General features: G+C 36.6%; 1 non-coding gene across 1 annotated transcript; it reads left to right on the forward strand.

Annotated features, from left to right (window-relative positions):
* The first annotated feature begins 18398 nt into the window (after positions 1–18398).
* LOC114913030 (small nucleolar RNA R71) lies at positions 18399–18505 on the forward strand. The gene has a single exon (XR_003799054.1). It is a non-coding gene; the product is annotated as a small nucleolar RNA R71 (small nucleolar RNA).
* Positions 18506–19153: the final 648 nt, after the last annotated feature.

Here is a 19153-nt window from a genome sequence, read left to right on the forward strand (position 1 = left end):
TTTTTTTGTTTGTAAATACTAAAGGGAGCTTTGGCATGTCTCTACCTTTCCATCCAACTGCATGAAGCAGATTCTTTATTAAGATAGATAAGAAGAGGGTTTTAGAATCACTCCATAATTTGGTTTAGTCTAACCCTACCATTCATTGGATTTTCTTAATAATTTATCTCTCAGTATCTCTAAAATTATCTAAACCATTAATCAATCATTGATTAGGGTGCCTAATTAACTTTTAATCAAGATAAAGTTTGGATATATAAAGCTAATTATTTTTGATTATACGTGAGGACTCACTCAAACTACTATTAGTTATTCTTCCTCCCAACTTAATTTTTATTATCCCCAATGGAAGAAGAGAAAACTTAAAAAAAATACAAAAGGAGGGATACCACCTAATTTGCTGTTGTTTGTAGGTTCTTTCATGTATCCCCATGGGCCCTCGTTGGATGTTGATGTTGGGCTCTCCCCTTTCTTGACTATATTGAATTTTGATCACACAGTAGAATATGAATTTTTAAAAAATTTTAACATGCATATCAAAAGCTTTAACAATTAAAACTAGTCGATCGGAACTCAAACCCTAAAATAACCTTGTAGATGTCGAACAAACCAAAAACAAGCATGCAAAGAGTTAGAAACTTATACTCTATAAAATAAGTAATATGATAAAATAGCGATCTCCATAAGACTCCAAAGTAGAAGTCCTCCAATGGTGATTCACATGGAAGATGATCAAGATCCTTCCTAATCGGTGCAGCGCCACAGCCTTTTCTTCATAAGTGTGCTATTGGCTTTCTTCTTGAAGAACAATCGCACCAACATTTATTTACCTTTAATTCATCTATTAGGACCATGCCAAAAAAATTCTCTCCAAATATCTCACAACTTAGGATTTAATTTTGTACTCCAACACATGAAAAAATCAGACCCTAGGACAAACACACCACACTTGCCTTTTTTCTCACCTCTTTTCTTTCTATTTTTTCCACTCAATTTTCTTATATTTTTGCTTTAATTTTTTTCTAACCTTTTTCTCTCTTATCACATGCCTAAAAACTGATTTTTCCAAAATTTTAACCCAAGTGGTACATCCCATATAAATATGGGATGAAGGAATGGCAGGGAGTCCTAAGGGGCGCCAACTCTTGGCGCTCCACCTTCCTACATGGAGAATTAAATTTTTGAAAAATTAATTAGTATAGAAGAGCCTTCAACAGAAGGACTCCTCTCCTTTTGCACTCTATAAATTTTTTGGATTAATTTAGCATGTGATAATTAAGGAATGAGTGGATAAACAGGAGGTGGTTAGGTGCCTTAATGCAGAAGGACTCTTCTTTCTCTTGGGTGCCAATAAATATAGGGCGGCAATAAATAAATGGTGTGTACCTAGTGGCATGGAGGACTCCTTTCCCATCTGAAAGACTTCCAAGATAAAGAAATAAATCAAATAAATTGGATCTAATCTAATTAGATCAAAGGCAATAGGTTAAGACTAGCTCAAATTCATTTGAACTAATCTAATTCGGAACTTGGGTTAAAACAATATGCTAGCATATCAAATTAACCCTTAAAATTTATATTAAATCCTAATTAAATTAGATCAAGATCAAATTCTAAAATATGTGATCCATTAGGTTCTAAATCTAGCCAACAGTGGACTCAGGCTCTTGACCTAATCCTAATCCGATTAGACTAGGTCAGCCCAATTGCACTAATTAACTAGGACTCTTTCTAATTAATTTTTGAATTATTTTTTTTTAATTCTTGTGAGTCCACAAGTCAAGATTGATATCTAGCAATGTATCATGACTATTCGAAAGAGATAAACTTTGATAAAAATATCAAAAATATCCTTCAGTGGCAAGTTACCGTGCAATTCAATCCTTCAATCATACAACATTCCAGATGAGCTATGAGCATGGAATTATGTCAAGCCCAATCACTTATCTAAATGTATCTCAATCAGAAGGTGATGATTTAGTTGATGATACATTAAAATTTTTTTTCTAATTATCATCCTGCTTTGGTCAAAGACTTCCAGAATCATCAACTTATGAGATCACATAGGATGTTCGCTCCCTTTATTAGGAGTGATCGATCTTTTATTGATCACTCATAATCTTCATACATACTTCATCATATCCTGAATACCCCACACAAGAATCAGAGAATTAAGTTAGAAAGTGAACAAAAATATAGATTCATGTACACAAGGTACCATAGTGATCTCAGATCAAAAGATCACTTGCATAACTCCCACTAGAGAACAACTAGCTGATATATAAATAAAAATTTATCAGATATTCTCTTACAGGTCAATTCAGTGAACTCATTCTCTAATAAGCATCCACATCCTTGTATTAGTGTCGCCGCATAAGTGGTTATGAGATCAACCAGCCTCACCATCGAGTATATATAGGATATGCCAGTCTTACCGGTATCATTGATCTCCGACTCAATGAACCAATGACTGAAAATATTTTAGATTAGGACTATCAAGGATTTAGATCTCACTGGCGTGATCTCATCATGGCTCTAAAACTATTGTCCAGATCTATGGGATTCATTACAATCTTAAAATAATAATAAGATGCAGTATATAATGAATCAAAATACTTATTTTATTAATTAACAATGTCAAATACATAAGTTTGGAAGATAAAATATAGAAAATATCCCATTGCATTCCATATGCGATTGGCTTGTAGGGTATAATTCTTTTAATCTCCCACTTGCACTAAAACCAATCAACCCTATACTTGATGCCTATGCTATCTAGGTGGCGATCAAACTGCTGTAATGATAAGACCTTAGTGAATGGGTCTGCTATATTATTTTTGGTGTCAATTTGCTCCATGATCACATCACGTCTTTCGACTATTTTTCGAACGAGGTGGAACCACATTAGGATGTGTTTGAATTTATGATGAGACCTCAGTTCCTTGGCTTGAGCAACTGTCCTAGTATTATCATAATAAAAAGGTACTGATTGTTCAATTTCTAGAACCACATCCAATTTTGAGATGAACTTCTTCATCCAGACGGCCTCCTTAGCGGCCTCAATAGTAGCAATGTACTCAATCTCAGTGACTGAGTCCGTAACAGTTTACTGTTTGAAACTCTTCCAACTTATCGCTCCATCGTACAGGATGAATATATACTCAGTTATGAATTTACTATCATCTGGATCAGATTAAAAACTAAAATCAGTATAATCTTTCAGTTTCAAATCAGATTCTCCATATATAAGAAAAACATCTCTAGTCCTTTCCAAGTACTTGAGTATGTTTTTCATAGCTTTCCAATGATCCTCCTTTGGATCTGCCTAAAATGTGCTTACAATGCCCAAGGCATAAGCCACATCAGGCTTGGTACATAGCATAGCATATATAATCGATCCTACAATCGAAGCATAAGGAATAGAACTCATTCTATTTCTCTCTTCAGGTGTCTTATGAGACATCTTTTTAGAGAGTTGTATGCTATGACTCATGGACAAGTAACCTCTTTTACTTTCCTTCATGTTGAACCTCTTCAACATAAGGTCTATGTACCTTGATTGAGACAAGTCAAGTATCCTTTTCGATCTATCTCTATAGATCTTTATATCAAGTATATATGACGCTTCACCCAAGTTTTTCATAGAAAACTTTTGTGATAGCCATGTTTTGATCGATTTTAATATAGGGATGTCATTCCTAATGAGCAGTATATCATCCACATACAAGATCAAGAAGATAACAGCATTGTCACTAATTTTTTTGTACACACAAGGTTCATTTATATTTTTGATAAAACCAAACGATTTGACTGTCTCATCAAAATGGATGTTCCAATTTTTCGATGCTTGCTTTAGTCCATAAAAAGATTTCTTTAGCTTGCATACTTGATTTGCTCTCCCACTAGAGATAAATTTCTCTGGCTGAGTCACATAGACTTCCTCCTCAAGATTTTTATTAAGGAAGACAGTTTTGACATCCATCTACTAGATCTCATAGTCATGGTATGTAGCAATAGCAAGCATGATCTGATTAGACTTGAGCATGGCTATGGGCAAAAAGATTTCTTCATTATCAACATCTTGCCTTTGTTTGAAATTTTTTGCCACCAGCTTAGCCTTATAGGTCTCTACCTGGCCATCTGCTCTAATCTTTTTCTTGAAGACCTATTTACAGCCTATTGGGGTCACACCCTCTGGCGCATCAACCAAAGTCCAAACTTGGTTGGTATACATGGAGTCCATTTCAAATTTCATGGCTTCAAGTCATTTATCAGAGTCACTATTCATGACAGCTTCCGAATAGATCGTTGGACCATCATTCTCAATGATGTATGATGTGTTATCATTCTCCATGACAAACCCATATCTGAGTGGTACATTACACACTCTACTTGACCTTTGGAGAGGAGGTGTGTGTAGTGACTGTGCCTCAACAATGGGCACTTCTGGTTAAGCATCGACTTGTGAATTCTCTACATGCTGATTCTAGATAGACTGTAGGTCTGAAACTTCCTCAAGTTCAACTATCCTCCACTGCCCTCTTCTTGGGTGAACTCTTTCTCCAAAAAAATGGTATGCCTACCAACAAATATCTTTTGTTGAGTAGGATGGTAGAAGTAATACCCTATACTTTGTTAGAAAATATGTCTCAAGATTTGATCTATATTAAGCCCATAACAAGATCCAGGATAAAAAAATGAAGTCCAACGAGTCTGAGAACATCTCAAACAGAGTCCAGACGGAGGAGATACATGTGAAAAAAATGGCATGGTGCATGAGGCAGCGACGGCCGAGCCGACGGAGGCCGGCAGTGGCACTGCTGGGCCCGATGGAGATGCACTCGTGCATAGGGGCACACAACCCAGCGCGCGGGCAGGCCTAGCTCATGCAGGTGACCGGTGCCCCTACGCGGTCCACCATGGACCGCAGAGCGTTGGGTGGTCCATAGGACCGGTGGACCGGTTCACGCACAGTTCAGGTAGTTTTTTATACGATCTGATGGCCTAGATCACAACCAATCATGATCGGACAGTTGAGGATGAATTCAGGCTTGTTCAGGTGATCAGTGGCCTTGATGTGCATGATCGGATGGCTCTGGTGTGAGCCGATCACGATCGGATGGCCATGGATGATTTTAGGCTTGATTGGGACTCTATTTCCTAGTATAATAGTATTTTACAGTTTTTGGAGTCTATAAAACTCTGATTGACAAGCCGTTAGTTGTGTTGGAGAGCTGGTGACATCTTGGAGGTGTAAAAAAGCTTCAATAGAGATTTCAGAGAGCTTTTATAAAGGTTTTGAGATTTTTTTTGAGAAACTCTTGTACAAGGGTTGAGTGGTGAGTTCTTCTTATATTGGTTTTGTTTTATTCTTTCATAGTAAAGCTTGCATGCCCCATAGAGATACGCTTGAGGTCGATCCATGTATTTGTATTATATTTTTTATTTTATTTCTTCTTTCTTCCTGTTGCACCTTATGGTACCAGATTCTGGCACAATAATTGATATCAGAGCAAGGTGGTGCCAGATCGTAGGTTGCAGCAGTGGTGATCGAGATAGAAGATGGAGAAGATAAGCACAATCAAGATAGAGATTAACAGGTTTGATAGAAAAAATAATTTCTCCTTGTGACAGATGAGGGTGAAAGATGTGCTCATCCAGTAAGGATTGATCGATGCTCTCTTGTACGAGGAGAAATTGACCACCATGGAGGTGCAGGATTGGAGGCGGCTTCATATGCAGGCGGTGAGTACGATCTGCTTATACCTAACGGATGATGTGGTGATCCATATGCTTGGCGAGACTTCTCTGACGATACTGTGGTCGAAGCTCGAGGAGTTGTACATGGTGAAGTCTCTCACCAACACTCTCTTCTTCTGGAGGTAGTTCTACTAGTTGCGAATGACTGAAGGACAGAGCGTGCAGGAGCATCTTAGCCACTTTCAAAAAATCCTCACTGACCTCCTCAGTGTTGGTGAGAAAGTTGAGGAGAAGATTAGAGTGCTGGTCTTACTAGCGTCACTTTCCCCTTCGTATGAATCTTTGGTGACTGTTCTTTTAGTGGAGAAGAGTATCTTTAAAATGGATGAGGTCACCACGACGATTCTCTAGAATGAGGTTCTCAGGAGGGAGGCCCCAGCTTCGAGCTCAGGTGGCGGCAACTCAGCTTTGGTGATTTCTGGAGAGCAGGAGGTGGTAGATGGAGCGACAAAAGATCGTGGCGAGGGCGGTCTAAGTCCAAGATGAGAGACTTGAGCAAGATCAGATATTACCGATGTGATGAGTTGAGGCATTTAGCTAGAGATTGCTCTCAACTCAGGGATCAGATGAGGACTACTACAGTGATGGTCAGTAGCGAGTCAGAGGATAATATCTTAGAGATATTTAATGAGGTATCTACTTCTTTCCAATAGTGGATTTTAGATTCTGCATACACCTATCATGTATGTTGCAGAGAGAAGCAGTTTGACTCCATGGAGAGCAGTGAAGGTACTTTTTATCTACCAAATAGATCGAGCTATGCGATCAGAGGCATTAGGATGGTCAGCTGGAGGACACATAATGGTGCAGTGAGAAGATTGGGGGAGGTCCGATACATATCCAATTTTAGGCAAAATCTTATCTCACTGAGCAGACTGGATTCGAGAGGCTACAAGATGGTAGCTGGTGGAGGAATCCTGAAGGTGTTGTACGGCGATAAGATTATTCTGGAGGAAAAAGAAGAATAAGAGGATATTACCACCTGGTGGGAAGCCCAGTGCAAGGTGGAGCTTCAGGAGCCAGGAGGAGCTCAGAGCGAGGTGGAGCTCCAGATGGAGGTGGATCGGGTACTAGATGAGAGACTCGAAAGGATGAGAGACGATGTCGCAGGATGAGATTTTTATTATCACAGGATGATACCCCGAGTAGATCTTTGGTTAGAGTGGACACAGTCCATGACAGAAGTGAGATTGAGCGGCCTGGCTCGTCTCCTACGTTTGCCCATCCATGAGACAGCAAGCATGCCTCAGGATATGGGGGTGAGATGAATCACAGACTCTTAGAGATAGATGGAGGCCAAATATCGAGTCAAGGTAGAGATTGCTAGGATATACATCTTAAGATTCAATCCATATTGAGCCCACAGTAAGGTTCAGGATAAAAAATGGAGTCCAACGAGCTTAAGAATAGCCCAAACGGAGTCCAGATGGAGGAGATACGTGTGAAAGAAGATGGCACGATGCATGAGGCGGTGGCGGTTGGTGGTGGGCCGATGGTGGCACTGTCGGGCCCGACGGAGATGCACGCGCACGGCCCAACTTGCGGGCGGGCCCAGCGTGGGTGCACGCATGGCTAGCCCAGCATGTGCGAGTGACCCAACGCCCTTGCGCGGTCCACCATGGATCATAAGGTGCTGGGTGGTCCATTGGACCAGCGTGGATCGAACATGCGATCCACATGCGGTTCAGGTAGTTTTTTGTGCGATCAGATGGTCCAGATCGCGGCCGATCATGATCAGATGGCTGAAGATGAATTCGAGCTTGATCAGGTGTTTAGTGGCCCTGATGTGCGTGATCAGACGGCTCTGGTGTGAGTCGGTCATGATCGAACGACCACGGATGATTCTAGGCTGGATTGGGACTCTATTTCTTAGTGTAACAGTTTTTTAGAGTTTTTGAAGTCTATAAAACTTTGATTGATGAGCCGTCAGTTGCGTTGGAGAACTGGTGACATCTTGAAGGTGTAAAAAGGCTTCAACAGAGATTTTAGAGAGCTTTTGTAAGGGTTTTGAGATTTTTTCTTAAAAAATTCTTGTACAAGGGTTGAGTAGTGAGTTTCTCTTGTATTGATTTTCTTTTATTCTCTCATAATAAAGCTTGCACGCCCCGTGGAGGTAAGTTTGAGGCCGATCCACATATTTATATAATATTTTTTATTTTATTTCTTTTTTCTTTCTACTGCATCTTATGGTACCGGATCCTGATGCAACATACTCTCCTTGGGATAACCTACAAATCTGTATTTTTTTGATCTAGTACTAAGCTTATGTCAATCAATATTTTCACATAAGCAGGGTAACCTCAAATCTTAAGATGTTTTAGACTGGGTCTCTTCCTTTTTCATATCTCATATAAAGTGCTAGAGACAGACTTTGATGATACTTTGTTCAAAATATATACTGCAGTCTCGAGAGTACATCCCCAAAAAGAGATCGGAAGATCCGTGAAGCACATTATGGACCACACCATATCTAATAAGGTGCGATTCCTCCTTTTCACAACACCATTTAATTATGGAGTGTAAGGAGGTGTCTATTAAAAGAGAATATTATTTTCTTTTAAATGATCAAGGATTTCACTAGTTAGGTATTCTCCTCTTCAATAAGATTGAAGAGTTTTAATACTTTTGCTCATTTATCTCTCAACCATTCTTTAATACTTTTTTAACTTATCCAAAGCTTTGAATTTATATTTTATTAAATATACATATCCAAACCTTGACTTATCATCAGTAAATGTGATGAAGTAGGAGTATCCTCCTCTGATCTGAGTTGATATTGGACCACAAACATCAGTATGTACTAGATTCAAAATATCACTCATCCTTTCTTCATGTCCAGTAAATAGAGTCTTGGTCATCTTATCCATAAGACAAGATTCACAAGTTTCATATGATTTAAAATCATAAGAATCAAAGAATTTATCTTTGTATAACTTATTAATTCTTGACTCATTTATATGACCAAATCGATAGTGCCAGAGGTATGTAACATCACATCTCTTCTCTTTTTTTTTTTATATTATCAATATAAAATATATTATCATTTAGTGATAATAATAAAAGACCATTATCAATATAAGCATTTTCATAAAATTCATTAGAAAGATAAATAGAACAACCGTTGCTCTTAGCTTTTATTTTGAAAACTTATTCTAATAATAGAGGTATAAAAATAATATTTTTAATAATTTTAGAAATATAATAACAGTTCTTCAGTTTCAAAATTTTGTCCGAAGGCAACTTCAACATCTTGATTCTTATAGTTTCGACCTAGATGGACTCTCCACTAGTGCCAAATAGCATGAAGTCACCTTCATTCAGACTCCTTATTTCTTGCAGACCATGCAATGATTTGCAGAGGTGTGAGCTACAGATAATATCTAATACTCAAGAATCTGAAGTTGAATTACTTAATAATAAGTTTGTTTGTATCATATACAATCTTTTAGCAATGTTTGCCTCTTTGTGCTTCGAAGTTGTAAGGTATTCCTTGCAATTTCTCTTCTAGTGCCCTTCCTTACCGTAATGATAGCAAGTATCCTTAGCGGAGACCTTCTTTGCCTTCTTCTTCTTCAAGATGCTAGCCTTAGGATTTATCTTTTTCTTAGAATTCTTCTTATCTTTCTTCTTGAAGATTTTATATATAAGAAGAATTGAAGCCTTTTTACCCTTGAAATAGCTCTCTACTATTTTAAGCATATTCAGTAGTTCAGATAGGCTAGTATTCAGTTTTTTCATATGAAAGTTAATGGCAAACTGTGAGAAGGAATCGAAAAATAATTGCAGGATCAAATCCTGACTGAGCTCACCATCTATGATGAAATTCAATTATCTCAGATGAGTGATCAGATCAATCATCTTAAGGACATGACTTTGCACGGACATGCCTTCACTCATCTTGGCACAGAACAACTGCTTAGATATCTCATATCTAGCAGTTCGACTTTGTTCTCCATATAACTCCTTTAAATTAAGGAGTATGGAAGGAACATCCATGCCTTCATGCTGTCTCTGAAGCTCATTGTTCATGGAGGTAAGTATAATATATTTGACAGTTATAATGTCATCTTACCATATTTTATATGTGGCCCTTTCTTTTTCAGATGCATCTTCTCTGATCGTATCGGGTGCAGGGATATCCAATATATAGGAGACTTTCTCCTGTGTGAGGACTATCTCAAGTTTCTCAATCAGTTCACATAATTTTGTTCAATCAATTTGCTTGCAACTAGTATGTCATGTAATGAAAGTGAGGATGTCATTATGTAGTTAATCTACAATAACAAGAACACTGTATAAGTGGACAACTCATGACGACAGGAACAACTGGACTAGATCTTTTATCTAATTGTTACTCTCATTATTTTATCAAATATTATAACCCACTAATATGATAAATGAGAAACTTCTTATCAAGTTTCTAAGTGGGATTGAGATCCCTATTTCTCATAAATACCTTGTGGATAGCATAATAAGCATTCATGAGTTCAAAGGTGGGTAACTCTTTACCAATTATACTTCATACAATTCTTAACATTTTTCTTGCCTCTAGATCACTCATAGTTTTATGGATAGCACAACAAACTATAGTGTTCTAGTTATGTTAACCCTTCATTTCTATATGGTCATACTCAAACAATGCTGGCCTTGTTGATAGCACAACAAGGCAACACTATTCAAATATGCCACAAGCATCAGTTTGCACTTAGTCAACATCATATCAATTTTTATAGTAAGCCTTGTGGATAGTACAACAAGCTCACTAAGATCTTGACATACTCTATTGACTAAGCATGAAGGAAGGCCTTTGTAGTATCTACATCACTAATCAATCTAAGTTTGAAACTCAATTAGACCAAATTGATCAGGTAAGTAGGTGGGAGGCTCCCCTAACTTTTCTTAGACACCAACATAGTTGGTCAGGCCAGCATATGAACCTAATTAGAGAACCACCTTTAATACTTATCAAGACACCAATTGATCAAATAAATTCGACATTTGATTTGGAAGTGAATCCTGACACTACAACTTAATTTAATTTTTATAGAGGGTCTGTGATTGATCTCAGCACATCCTAACATCTACATAATATGTAATATACATATAACAATTCATGCTATACAACATGCTTTTTAAGTTATAATATCATTTATATTATCATGCCAAAAATGATTGCTAGAATCACAAAGGGTGTACAAATAATTTTGACTTAACATATAACAAGTTTAGTCAACTTACTAAACCCAAATCAAATTAGGCATGTATATACAATACACCCTTAATCAAGAATGATTTAAGCATCAAACTACCATAAATCATAAAATAACTAAAATTTAAATTCATGCTTCAAACAAGGACAAAAATAATTTTTGATTTTAACACTTGCTAGAAATCGATACAGTATATTGGCATTATATGAATCAGATCAAATCTATACTACAACTTTGATACTTGTTTGATCGAATCTAATAAGGGTGACTCTTATATCACTATTGGATTCTAGTCATATAGTGAAATATAAATTTTTAAAAAATTTTAACATACATATCACAAGCTTTAACAATTAAAACTAGCCGACTAGAACTCAAACTCTAGAATCACCTTGTAGATGTCGAACAAACCAGAATCAAGCATGTAAAGAGTTAGAAACTTATACTTTCTAAAATAACCAATATGATAAAATGGTGATCTCTACGAAACTCCAAAGTAGAAGTCCTCTAATGGTGATCCATATGGAAGGTGATCAAGGTCCTTCCCAATTGATGCAGTACCTTAGCCTTTTCTTCACAAGTGTGCTATCGACTTCCTTCTTGAAGAACAATCACACCAACACCCATTTTCCTTCGATTCCTCTACTAGGACTACTTTAAGAGAGTTCTCTCTAGAAATCTCACAATCTAGGATTTGATTTTGTACTCTAACATATGAAAAAATCAAACCCTAGGACAAGCACACCACACTTGCCTTTTTTTCTCACCTCTCTTCTTTCTATTTTTTCCACTTAATTTTTATCTTTTTTCTCTAATTTTTTGAAATTTTTTTTTCTCTTATCACATGCCTAAAAATTGATTTTTCTAGGATTTTAACCTATGTGGGATGTCTCATATAAATATGGGATGAAGGAACGACAAGGAGTCCCAAGGGGCACCAACTCTTGACGCTCCACCTTCCTATGAGGAGAATTAAACCTTCGATGAATTAATTAGCATAGAAGAGCCTTCATACAAAAGAACTCCTCCTCTTCTATGCTTCATAAATTCTTTGGGTTAATTTAGCATGTGACAATTAAGTAATAAGTGGATAAACAGGAGGTGATTAGGTGCCTTAATGCAGAAGGACTCTTCCTTCTCTTAGGCACCACTAAATATGGGGTGGCAATAAATAAATGACATAGATCTGGTGGCATGGAGGACTCTTTTTTCATCTAAAAAATTTCTAATCTAAGAAAATAAATCAAATAAATTGGATCTAATCTAATTAGATCAAAGGCAATAGGTTAAGACTAGCTCAAATTCATTTGAACTAACATAATTGGGAAATTAGGCTAATACAATATGCTAGCATATCAAAGTAACCCTTAAGATTTATATTTAAGTCTAATTAAATTAGATCAAGATCAAATTCTAAAGTGTGTGATCCATTAGATTCCAAATCTAACCAGCAGTGGACTCAGACTCTTGATCTAATCCTAATCCGATTAGACTAGGTCAGCCTAATTACACCAATTAACTAGGACTCTTTCTAATTACTTTTTAAATTAAACTCTATTAATTTTTATGAGTCCATAAGTCAAGATTGATGTCTAGCAATATGTCATGACTATTCAAAAGAGATAAAATTTGATAAAAATATCAAAAATACTTTTTAATGGCAAGTTACAGTATAATTCAATCCTTTAATCCTACAACACGTCAGATGAGCTATGGGCATGGAATCATGTCAAGTCTAATTGCTTATCTAAATATATTTCCATCAGAAAATGATGATTCAGTTGATGATATATTATAAATTTCTTTCTAATTATCATTTTGCTTTAGTCAAAGACTTCCAGAATCATCAACCAATGAGTTCACATAGGATGTTAGCTCTCCTTATTAGGAGTGACCGATCTCTTATTGACCACTCACAATATTTATGTATACTTCACCATATCTAGAACACCCCATATAAGGATCAAAAAATTAAGTTAGAAAGTGAACTAAAATATAGATTTATATACAAAAGATACCATGGTGATCTGAGGTCAAAGGATCATTTGCACAATTCTGACTAGAGAATAACCAGTTGATATGTAAATAAGACTCTATCAGATGTTCTCTCGTAGATCAATTCAATAAACTCATTTTCTAATGAGCACCTACATCCTTATATTATGTCACTACATAAGTGATTGTGAGATCAACCACCTTCATCACTGAGCATACATAAGATGTACCAGTTTTATTGGTATCATTGATCTCTGACTCAATAAATCAATGATTAAAAATATTTTAGATCAAAACTATCAAAGATTTAGTTCTCGCTGACGTGATCTCATTATGGCCCTAAAACCATTATCCAGACCTATGAGGTTCATTATAATCTTAAAATAATAATAAGATGCAGTATATAATGCATCAAAATACCTATTTTATTAATTAACAATGTTAAGTATATGAGTTTAAAAGATAAAATACAGAAAAATATCCCATTGCATCCCATATGCGATTGACTTGTAGGGCATAATTCTTTCAGGCTAATCATCCTTATTAGATTCCTACAAAATAAAAAAAATTAAGTAAATAAAATAAAATACTGGGTTATCTTTCGATAAGTGCTAAGTTTAAGTTTTTCAGCCAGATCAAGCCAAAGTTCACGATGGTTTATAGATCGGTTCAACCAGATCCACAGCTTCAATTTGCTCTCCATCCCTTATGCCATCTATACAATGCTTCAGTCTCTGTCCATTAACTTTAAAAGTATTTTCCTGCTTTGGATCTTTAAGTTTTATGGCTCCATGGGAAAAAACTTGGGTCAGAATGAATGGGCCATGCCAATGCGAGCAAAGTTTATCAAGGAAAAGTCTCAACCTTGAATTAAAGAGCCATACCATTTGATTTGGTTCGAACATTTTTCTTGTAATGAATTTATCATGATAAGCTTTGGTTCAAGCGTTATATATTTTAGCACTTTCGTATACCTCGTCACACAGTTCCTTTAATTCATTCAATTGAAGTCTCCTTTTTGATCCTGCATTTTTCATATCAAAATTAAATTTTCTTGTTACCCAATATACATGGTGTTCCAATTCCACTGGTAGTTAACAAGGTTTTTCAAAAATAAGCCGGTATGGGGACATTCCTATAGGAGTCTTGTAAGCAGTATCGTAGGCCCACAGTGCATCATCTAATCTCTCAAACCAATCTTTCTGATCGGATCTAACCATCTTCTTTAAGATCTTTTTAATGTCCTTATTAGAGATTTCCACCTGTCCATTGGTCTGGGAGTGATACGGAGTGGCAATCCTATGTGTGATTTCATATCTCCTTATTAAAATCTCAAACTGCTTGTTCGTGAAATGCATTCCCCCGTCACTGATTATGGCTCTAAAGCAACCGATCCGACTTATAATATTCCTTTGAATAAACTTTGTTACCACTTTATGATCATTGATTTGTGTTGCCATAGCTTCTATCCACTTTGAAATATAATCCACTACCATCAATATGTACTCATATCTAGAAGAGAAAGGAAAAGGGCCCATAAAATCAATCCTCCAAATATCAAAAATTTCAACTATTAAAATCGAAGACATGGGCATCATATCTTTCCTCTAAATACTCCCTGTTTGTTGACATCTCAGACAGTTATGGTAGAAATCATGGGCATTCTTAAAAAGTGCTGGCTAGTAATATCTACTCTGCAGTATTTTTGTTGTAGTTTTTCTTCTACTAAAATATCCCCCACAAGCTGATGAGTGGCAAAAATTCAGGATACTTTGAAATTTACACCCAGGGACACATCGTCGGATAATTTAATCAGGACAAATTCTGAACAACTCAGGTTCTTCCCAAAAATAATATTTTACTTAGACAAAATTTATTTTTATCTTGTTGGATCCAGTAGGACGGGACTTGTTTTATCGTCAAGTAGTTAACTATGTGTGCAAACTAGGAAAGATTTTTTGAAGATGTTGAGAAGAGTTGTTCATCAGGGAACCTATCTCTAATGGTTTCATTGTTGTATTCTACCAAGATCCTCGCGATATGATCTGTTACCACATTTTAAAAACCCTTTGTATCTAAAATTTTTAGATCAAATTCTTGCAACAAAAGGACCCATCTAATTGCCTCAGTTTTGTATCTTTCTTGGATAGTAGATATTTCAATGCTGCATGATCAGAGTAAACTAAGAACTTGGAGCTCAAAAGATATGACCTAAATTTATCTAGGGCAAACATGACTGCAAGCAATTCTTTCTCAATTGTGGTATAGTTTAATTGAGCATCAAAGAGAGTTTTGCTTGCATAGTAGATCGCATGAGGTTTCTTATTGAATTTCTATCCTAAAACTGCCCCTACCACATAATCAGAAGCATCACACATGATTTCGAATGGTAGGATCCAATCCGGTGGTTTGATAATTAGTACAGTGGTCAATGCTATTTTCAGTGTATTAAAAGTATCTAGACAGTCTTCATTAAAATTAAAAGAATTTTCTTTAGCGAGAAGATTACACAAAGATCATGAAATTTTGCTAAAGTCCTTAATGAAGCACTTATAAAATTTTGCGTGTCCTAGAAAGGATCGTACTTGTTTAACTGAGGTTGGGGGTGGTAGATTCAAGATTACTTCAACTTTTGCTTTGTCTACTTTGATCCCCTATTTAGATACAATGTGTCTGAGCATGATTCTTTTGTGAACCATGAAATTACTCTTTTTCCTGTTCAATACCAGATTCATCTTCACACATCTCTTAAGTACTTTAGTTAAATTTTGAAGATAGTCATCAAAAGTTGGGCCAAAAACAAAGAAGTCATCTATGAAAACTTCAAGAAACCTATCAACTATGTTAGAAAAGATAGCCATCATGCATCCTTGAAAAGTGGCCAGTGCATTGCACAGTCCAAATGGCATTCTTTGAAAGGCAAAAGTACCATTGGGGCAGGTAAAGGTGGTTTTCTCTTGGTCTTTTAGAAATACAGACACCTGATTGTATCCTGAATAAGCATCCAGAAAGCAGTAGTAACTCTGATCTACTAACCGTTTCAATGAAAGATAGTGAAAAGTGGTTTTTTCTAGTCATGACATTGAGTCGCCTATTGTCCATATATACTCGCCAACCAGTTGTTGTGTGAGTGGATAACAATTTACCTTTCTTATTTTCTACCACAGTGATGTCCGACTTCTTTGGCATCACCTGGGTCGGGCTAACCCATTTATTATCAAAAATTGGATAGATAATGCCTACATCCAACCATTTTATTATCTCTTTTTTTACAACCTCCCGCATGTTTGGATTTAATCTACATTGTATGTCCCTATGTGGTTTGGCCTCGGCCTCGCAATGAATGTGATGCATATAAATCGAAGGATCAATGCCTTTCAAATCAGCAATTGTCCACCCTATGGCCTCTTTGTGTTCTTTGAGCATACCTACAAGTTGGTCTTCCTGTTCAGTGCTCAGATTGGAGGAAATGATTACTGGCAGAGTCTCATTGGGTTCGAGAAATGAATACTTCAGTGTGTCAGGAAGGGGCTTTAGCTCTAGGATAGGTGGTGCTTCTAGGGATGGTATTGGAGGGTTTGATTGGGTCGAAAGTTGTTCATACTTTACAGTCCAAGGGGAAGTGGTGCTAAAATTGGGTGGCTCTAGAAGTGCATTTAGTTATCTGCTATACTCAACATTGTCAAAATCATCCACTTCAAATTGTTCTAAGCATGCCTGTAAAGGGTTTGAGTCGAGCAAAGTAGGGGTTCTATCCTCTACAATTTTTTTTTAACAAATTGATCTCACCATGGTCAAAAGTGGGTGGTCCCTATGCTGCATTAAAAATATTCAACCTCAGCTTCTTATTTTCGAAAGATACATCCATAACCCCGGTCCTACAGTTTATGGAAGCTTTGGCAGTCGCTAGGAAAGGTCTACCTAGGATGATAGATATTTGGCAGGGGTTGCTACCTGATTCCATATCTAATATCAGAAAAATAAAATTCATCCACTTTCACTAACACATCTTTCAACATTCCACGGGGCACCTTAACTGATCGATCTGCTAATTGTAGGGTTATCATTGTGGGCTTCAATTCTCCAAATCCAAATAGGTCATACACAGAGCTCGGGAGAAGGTTAATACTCGCACCTAAATCTAACAATGCTTTCTTAATGGTCAGGTCCCCTATGACATAGGATATGATTGGGGTATCACGATCCTTAAGTTAGGATGGGGTTATCTGGTGAAAGATGGAGTTGGTTTGTTCAATTAAGTGGAATTTTCTTGGTGTGTATGCCTTGATTTTTTGCTTCTGAGTGCATAGATCTTCGAGGAACTTGGCGTATGTTGGGACTTATTTGATAGCATCAAAAAGGGGTAGATTAATTTGGACTTGTTTGAACAGTTTGAGCATTTCATTCATTTTGATGCCCTTCTTGTCTAGAGACAGAGGAGATTCTAAAGCACTGGAGAATGGGGCCTTAGGTATAGGTGCTGGTTTAATAGGTTCTTCCCTCTCTGCAGATTTATTCTTCTCTAGTTCAGTTAGTTTTGAGGGTTTTGATTCTTGAGTTATCTCTGACTGATTTATGGTTCTCCCACTTTTAAGGGTCATAACAGATTTGGCATGTTCGAAAAAAAATTTTGGGCTAGTGGAGCTCTCAGCCATGTACTGTCTGTTTTGATTACTAACAGGTTGGCTGGATAATTTTTCTTCCTCCCTCTTATTCAAGGTTGTAGCTAGTTGCCTTACCTAGGCTTGTAGCTTTGCAATTGACTGTGTGTGGGAGTGCAAAATCTATAGTTCTTGCAGAATATTTTTAAGGGCAGCATTTGAAGAAGATGGGGAATTTAGTGCTGGTTGTGGGTATGGAGCTGGCTTATAGGCTCCCTCAGTATAGTTGGGTCTGGATACTGGGGGTCTTGCAGCAAGTTGTTGGGCCCAAGAAAAATTAGGATAGTTTTTCCAATCCGGATTATAGGTATTGGAGAAAGGATTGTATCCTAATCTAAAATTGTTCTGAGTTTGTACTTGATTGACTTGTTCATGCATAAACTCAGGGAATTGATGTACAACAGGACAATCATAAACAAAATGAGTAGGACTTGAACATATTGAATAGACATCTATCGTAGATGTGGGTGGAGTGCTGATGGGCATTACTTGCAGCATTCAGTTCATCATTTGAGATAATTAATCCATTCGACTATGGATGTCCATTAAACTACCAATCTAATAAATCCCACCCTATTTAGGTCCAGACATGGGAGGGTCTCTCCTGACAGTAGACATATGGTGCAATGAGTTTTTACTTAGAGTTTCAAATAGTTGCTAGGCTTCATGCTCATTTTTCAGTATGAAGGTTTCACCACAAGATGCGTCAACCAATTGTCGATGCTTCTTTGACAAGCCATCATAGAAGCCCTGGACCAGTTGCCATTTGGGTACAGCATGGTGGGGGCATTTTCTAATCAGTTCCTTTAATCTCTCCCAAGTCTCATGAAACATCTCCCCATCCAATTGAGAAAAACTAATTATGGCCTTTCTAATTTCATTAATTTTTGCAATTAGAAAGTATTTTTTAAAAAATTCTCAATAATAGTTGATTTCAGATTAAAATTATGATTGTATCCAAGGAGTTTAGCAATATTTGGCTTTGTCCTTCAGTGAGAAAGGAAATAATTTCAATTTAAGAGCATCGTCAGACAAATTTTGAATTCTAACCGTTGAACAAATTTTGAAGAATTCATCTGGAAGTATTTGGATGACACTTGACTTGATTTCATATTGAACTATCTCAACTAGAGGCACTTAGTTGCAAGAAGAGTAGGTATATATGGAAGGAGTAAAGTACTCCTTCAACTGCCTAGGTAGATCAGTCTCCTAATTTCAATCTATGTTCTTGGGTTTGTTGGCTCTAAGGGTTCTTTCAATTTCAGGATCTAACAGTTGAATCTCGGGTTGCAATAAGCGATGTCTGAGCATAAATCCTACAATTTATACCTTAGTGCAAACACAAGCAATTTCAATTTTTTTATAATTTTTTTGGATTTTTAGGTATAAATAAAAGAAGAGGATGAAAGAAATTCTAAAGATAAGAGCCTATTGAGTCTTAAATCTAAAAAGTAGATGCAAAGAATCTAAGTTAGATTAGATATTTTCGGTTAGCAATAAAATATGTCAATCAATCCTAGTTACGAA

The sequence above is a fragment of the Elaeis guineensis genome, chromosome 12, assembly GCF_000442705.2.
Source record: "Elaeis guineensis isolate ETL-2024a chromosome 12, EG11, whole genome shotgun sequence".
Classification (NCBI taxonomy): domain Eukaryota; kingdom Viridiplantae; phylum Streptophyta; class Magnoliopsida; order Arecales; family Arecaceae; genus Elaeis; species Elaeis guineensis.